The following is a 7500-nucleotide window of genomic DNA, read 5'->3' as shown; positions in this document are numbered from 1 at the left end:
AAGGAACTTCACCTTGATTGCCTACCTAGCCACTGGGTGGCCAAGCCAGCCCAAGTCAAGTGCTGGTCCTAAGCCCGGATAAAATAGAGAGAAAGATTACCTAAAAGGTACCACCGGCACTCTCCGTGGAAAGGAACTGGGGACCCTACCACGTACTCACTCCAAGAGCATCACAACATGGGAAAAAAAAACTACAATTAAGTATCATGCTGTGACCACGGCGGCTCAGACATGAACCTACCGTTATATTTATTTATTTATATAGACACACACACGCACACAAACACAGATAGATAGATAGATTAGGTTTGACGCCAACTTAGTTTGCGTTAAACGTGAGAAACTGAGGAGACACAGACTTGAAGATTATTACATAAGCAAGTACGAATAAAAGATTTATAAATTTCGTGAGTAATACATATATATATATATATATATATATATATATATATATATATATATATATATATATATATATATTTGTGTGTGTGTGTGTGTGTGTGTGTGTGTGTGTGTTTGTGTGTGTGTGTGTGTGTGTGTGTGTGTGTGTGTGTGTGTGTGTGTGTGTGTGTGTGTGTGTGTGTGTGTGTGTGTTGTGTGTGTGTACATATATATATATACATATATATATATATATATATATATATATATATATATATATATATATATATATATAAAAGCAGCTACCAAAGGTATCATATATATATCTACTACAACATTTGAAAAATTGTCATGTAATCTTTGCATTTTGGCATTTGATCACTGTTTGGCATTTCGCGGGCCATATCGCTCAAAGCAGACTAAGTCCTTCAGTTCCATTTCTTCATTCACTAGACCCATAATGGGAGGTCTGATTAAATGGGTAAAGCTATGTCCCACAAACGGGAAAGTGGTGTTTTATTACTTTTCATCCTCATTCAACCTTGCGGAAGTGATTTATACTTGATTAACAGACTGTATTTCCCCTAGTGTATCAGCCGTCATTTATCTCCTCGTAAATTGACTGGTCCACTTACCGTTATAGCTTTCGTTATATGTCGCCTCATACTCACCACTTCCTCGGCCCCTCCCATCTTTTCCAAGTTTCCTCTCTCTCTCCTCCGTCCCTTCCCACCTCCGTTCGCTCCCTCCCTCCTCTCATCCGTAGTGCGACCTCTTTCCTCACTTTCGCCCTTCTCCCCTGAGCATCTATTGTTGGAATTATCATTCACCTTGAAATCGAAACCATAAGGATTATCAAAGCACCTTATATGAAAGAAATAATAAAATGGCGAACAGCAAGACCTTTATTCGGCTTTAAAATTTTCTTCCCATTTATGCGTAGAAATTTTATCACAAGGAGTCTGCTCCTCTTATCCTTATAATAGATCAAAATAATCACATCGGAATAACACTTTTCATGTGACGCTCGGCAATGATTACCAGATTCGGAAATGAAGGGGATTCCCTCATTATTTTGATTACTTAAATGTAAGCTTGTTGTGCAAAAATGGTACTGAAGCAATTATTACGTGGATGAGTAATGTCACTACTTTGAAGCGTCTACATTTACATGATCATGTAACATACATTATGGATAACAAGAATAAAGCAGTAGATACATTATATATGCATACATATATACATGCATACATTGGAAGCATAGTCACTAATTATATGCCTCCAGTCATTGTTCATTTAAGAACTTTCTGATTAAAACAGAACAGGGGACACCACTCTCTCATCCCTTTCTGTAGGAGTAAGTTCCCTCAGCCTTTGGCTATATATATATATATATATATATATATATATATATATATATATATATAATATATATACATAATTATATATATATATATATAAATATATATGTATAGTTGTATATATAATATATATATGTGATTGTATATATATATTGTGTATAGTTGTGTGTGTATTGTGTGTGTGTATGTGTTGTGTGTGTGTGTGTGTTGTGTGTGTGTGTGTGTTGTGTTGTGTGTGTGTGTGAGTGTTGTGGTGTGTGGTTGTGTTTATGTGTGTGTGTGTGTTGTATTTATTATATGTTGTGTGTGTGTGTGTGTGTGTGTGTGTGTGTGTGTGTGTGTGTGGTGTGGATATATATATATTTGTATATATATATATATATATATATATATATATATATATATATATATATATATAAATTGTTGTAATGATTTTATAATTTCGGCTGGTGTAAATCATCGTCTTTACACTTCCCACGCAATGGTTCTCAAAGTAATGAGTCGAAATTATACAAATTAGAAAGATAAGATGTAGTTTTATTCCGACACTCGTTGGCTCTGTCGCCGTCGCCGTCGCCGGCAGGTTTCGGCTGCAGGTTTTATTTCCCGTCGAGTTAGGGGGCGGGGGCATACATACATGCATATCACACACACACTCATGTGCGTGCGTACGTGCGTGTATGTATGCGTGTGTGTGTGTATGCGTGTGTGTGAGTGTGTGTGTGTGTGTGTGTGTGTGTGTGTGTGTGTGTGTGTGTGTGTGTGTGTGTGTGTGTGTGTGTGTGTGTGTGTGTGTGTGTGTGTGCGTGTGTGTGTAGTGCATGCGTTCGTGCGTGCGTGCGACAACAGTGGACAACATGTATTTACAACAACAACAAACAATAATAACAATAGAACACAGAAAGAAAATGAATATAGACATACACCACGCAGACACCAGACAATAAACAAACTAGAAGATGTTACATGCAGTATATCCTTCATCTGGGTAATGAGTCAAAGCGGCCAGCACGGCCTCTGGACATGAGCAGCCCGGGTTCGTTCATAACCTGCGTTCCGATCTTTCGAGACTTCGGGGCCTCGAGGCTTCGGGATTCCGGAGCGTCGGGGTTCGAGGCGCTTGTGAGAAGCGTGTGACCCTGCTAGGGAGTTCCCGGCTCTCTCTCAGGTCAGACCGCGAGTTATCATAGGCTGCATCGGCTTATTAACTAACACGAGGAGCGAAGCATTAACATTAATGTTAACATTAACGCGAACATTCCCGCAATCACAGGCAGGTCACACGCTGGTGATCGCGGTGCGGTGATTTATGAGCCATTTATCTGCTGGTTCATGGTCGTTACCTTCTCCCTTCGCTCTGGCTTTGTAGCCTGCTCGCGCTCCTGCTGCCTGGCGGTGCTGGCTGTGTTTGACTGCTTGCCTGGTGCGGTAATGGCTTAGGATTCTTAATTTTCGGTTCTGTCAGTTGCTTTCGCTACTGCTGCATTGCTTGTGTTTAAATGGCTCTTTCAAGTTATAAAACACTGATTCCTCTTTGGATGGTCTGGGTATTGCAGTCGTGACCAACACGAGAGGACGTCGCGTCTCGTCGTCGCAGTTCTCGGCGGTTTGTTAGTGAAAGGTCGATGCGGGAAACGGCGACGTAAAATGGCCATTTGCATCTGCCTCTGCTTCCTTTTATCGCTTAATCTTCTTTTTGATTACCCTTTCGTCTCAGACTTAAACTTATTTTCCATAGCGCAATTTTAAGCGCCATTAACCACTTAGACTTTAAACCTATGTATTACCACCTGTTTGAATTGTTTTATAACCTTCGTGTTGGTTTTACATACTAGTGCGTTTTTCGGATTTGCCTTAAATTGTTTTTGGCAACATAGTTCGCATTACATAGTACAATGTGGATCAAAATTAGAGGGAAAGAAATATAGTATTGTTTATCCACGAATTTTTTATTCATCTAGAGTGTGCATAATTGACATACAAAACAGGGGCGGTGTCGGTTCACGCTGTAGCATTAGAGAAAATTATAGTTAATATTATTCTCCCAGTAAATATTTATGCATAATTATTGAGAGTCTACAAGAGAACTTGAATTTGTTGTATTTGCTGAACTGTCTCCACACACACAAACACGCGCGCCACACACACACACACACACACACACACACACACACACACACACACACACACACACACACACACACACACACACACACACACACACGGACAAATATGTATATGTATATATGTGTGTGTGTGTGTGTGTGTGTGCGTCTGTGTCTGCGCGCGCACACACACGCACACGGACAAATATATATATGTATATATATATATATATATATATATATATATATATATATATATATATTATATATATGTGTGTGTGTGTGTAATGTGTGAGTGTGTGTGTGAATGTGAGTGTGTGTGTATACATAATTATATATTATTTTATCTATATCTGTTTGTATGTATATATATGTATGTATATATATATATATATATATATATATATATATATATATATATATATATATACTATATGTATATATATGTATATATATGCATACACACACACACACACACACACACACACACACACACACACACACACACACACACACACACACACACACACACACACACACAATGATATGTGTATAATCGTTCTAGAACTAAGGTCACCGACATTTTCTTCATTGAAGGACGTTTTAGGAGGGCAAACAGACAGCGTGCAGGGAGGAAGAGCTACTACAAGTACTTATTTTCAATATTTGTATCGAACTGCGATTCTTGAAATCGCGATCATCAGAGAATTCGGAATGAAGCTTACCAGCAAGAGTATGCAGTGCTAGTGTCGATTCTGAAGGCCCTCTGGGTCTCTGGCTTAAATTCATTCAAGGCAGACACCCTTACTTCCCGACAGAGAGAGCCAAAGAGCCAGCTTAGAAGGAAAGGGAGAGGAATTCCAACTGAAGCAGGATCCGCCATCGAAGAGATCTGCCTGACTCGACGGGGGAACAGCCGTCTAGTTAGGTTGGTGCTTCATTAGGCCAAGGCTCAGATATACATGGATAAAAGGAAGTTTGCTGAGGAACGTATCTTTGAGACAAAAGGCTAACTGAAAGGGAACAGCTCTAGTCTTGTACGCGATGCCCGAAATAACTGCGCTCTTTACCAGGAACCAGTGATATGCCCCTGAAGTATGGCGCCAATTGACCACTCAAAGAGCGGAAATGAAACCGGTTTCGGCAACATCATTTAAGAGTAGAGTCATGGTCTGTTGGTTGCTTGCGGTAATGTCTGTTGTCTGCAGCAGTGTAATTGTTTCTCTTGCTTGGCAGCTAAAGGGATATAACACTATCCAGTACATCTGGTAAGGGGAGCTGTTCACCTGCTTACGGAGCATCACACTGAATCGCCTGGCGCCAGCGAACAAGATCACTCCCCCTAATATCATGGTAGTATCTCCTTGGCGGTTCATACTGATATCATAAAACATTCGCATGGTAAAGTAGAAAACTACATTACAATCTTCGTGGAGCCATAACAATAATTAACTCTGAAGGTACGAATTTGAATTTTCTGGCGTATCCACTGAACGCAAGTGCACGCTCTCAGGGCATACGAAAGCAAGCCGATTGCCTAAGGCTATGACGGTATATCACGAATAGATATGATTTACCTTTTAGACTGTTACGGAAACTCTTACCGAAAGAGTATAGCATTTCTCGCATTAGGGTAGAGGCTCAAAACATTGCGTCTTCACAACAATAGTAACCTTAGCCCCATGTCACTGAAATCAGGACAAAATAGAAAGCCTCCATCAGACCTACCTGGTGGAGCAGCGTCAGTCAGACCTCATGGTAGCAAGGGAGATTTCCCAGATAATGCTCCATTTTGCAAACAAATATTCTAATGGCAGGAAATTAGTAAAATAATCTAAGGAAGCTGGTCATATATTTCGTAAATATCAGTCAAATTCCTAGAGAAATGCCTTATAGATTTTTCCAGGGTAAGCGATATGCTCGTATGTGTGTTCCCCGATTCAAATACACAGCTAATGTACCCAGCACGAGTCTAATTCATGTAGTTTATTTTATGCTACTTAAAATGTGCGATTCTCTGAAGCAAATGACTCGGAATGAAATGAATTCGGAGTACTAATAACAGCTTGTCAGCTGTCGAACTTCAAATGCATTCCTCCCAGACAGAAAAAAGTTTACCAAAGTATTAATCATGACAGCCAAATATTTTTACAATCACGACATATTTGTTTCTTTCACTTTTTTACGTTAAAAAATGCATGGTGAATCAAAATGACGATAATAAAATAATGCAATAATAGTAATAATGATAATAATAAAGGTGATAATAGTAATAATGATAATAATAAAGGTGATAATAATGATATTGATGATGATGATGATGATATTGGTAATACAATAAAAATAATAAGAATAGTAGTTGTAATAATATTGATTATAATAATGATAAAGATAATTATAATGATGATAATGATTATAATAAAAACAGTATCAATACTAGTAATAATGATAATGATGATAATAATAGTAATAATAACAACAATAGTAGTAGTAGTAGTAATAACAATGATAATAATAATAGTAAGAATTAATGCCTGCACACATTCATGCTTAAAGGAATCATATTAGGGGTCTATTACAGTCCTAATCATATTGTCACCAATATTATTGTCATTATTGTTGTTATTACTTTTATTATAGTCTATAGAGGAGGTTAAAGGAAGAGAACGAAAGGTGATAGAGAAACAGACTAAAAAGAAATGAGGAGAAGGGCTAAAGAAAAGGAAAAGAAGAATGGAATAAATGGAAAGGAGGAGGTCTCTGAAAAAAATGAATGGTGATAAGAGGATAATAAGGAGAAGAATGGTCAAGATCATGGCTAAAGGAATCATACGGGGCTAGTTAGAGCCCTATCGATAAGGTTGCAGAAAGTATGTCAATATGCGTTATGAGCTTTATTTAGATCAGAGGAGGGAGAGGTAGAAGGGGAAGAGAACGCTATAATTTCTTTAAGAAAACAGACTAAGCAGAAGTAGGTAAAGGTAAGATAATGATAGTAATGTTATTGGTGATTATAATTATGATACTAATGATAACAACAGTAGTATTAGTAATAGCAGCAGTAGCAGTAGTAAACGTGATGATAATAATAATGATGATAACAATAATAATAACTATGATACTAATACTACTTCTGCTACTAATAATAACAATAATAATAATGATAATGATAACAGTCATAATCATTATTATCATTATTATTACTATTGTTATCAATATTGCTGTTATGGTTATAATTGTGAAAAAAATATAAAGAATATAGTAATAATAATGATAATAATAATAATAATAATAATAATAATAATAATAACTAAAGAATATTAATAACAATAATGATGATAACAGTAATGATAATAATGATAATAATAATAATATAATAATAATAATAATAATAATAATAATAACAATGATGATGATGATGATGATGATTATAATAATAATAATATGAATGATAATAATAACGATCATTATAACGATGTTGATGATGATAATGATAAATGAAATAGCAGTAATGACGATAGTAATAATAATAATAAAATAATAATAATAATAATAATAATAATAATAATAATAAGAAGAAGAAGAAGAAGAAGAAAAACCATAATATAAAAATAAATAATATTATTATTATTATTATTATAAATTATAATATA

This window comes from Penaeus monodon, chromosome 9, assembly GCF_015228065.2.
Source record: "Penaeus monodon isolate SGIC_2016 chromosome 9, NSTDA_Pmon_1, whole genome shotgun sequence".
In the NCBI taxonomy this organism is placed as follows: domain Eukaryota; kingdom Metazoa; phylum Arthropoda; class Malacostraca; order Decapoda; family Penaeidae; genus Penaeus; species Penaeus monodon.
This window is presented reverse-complemented; position numbering follows the sequence as displayed.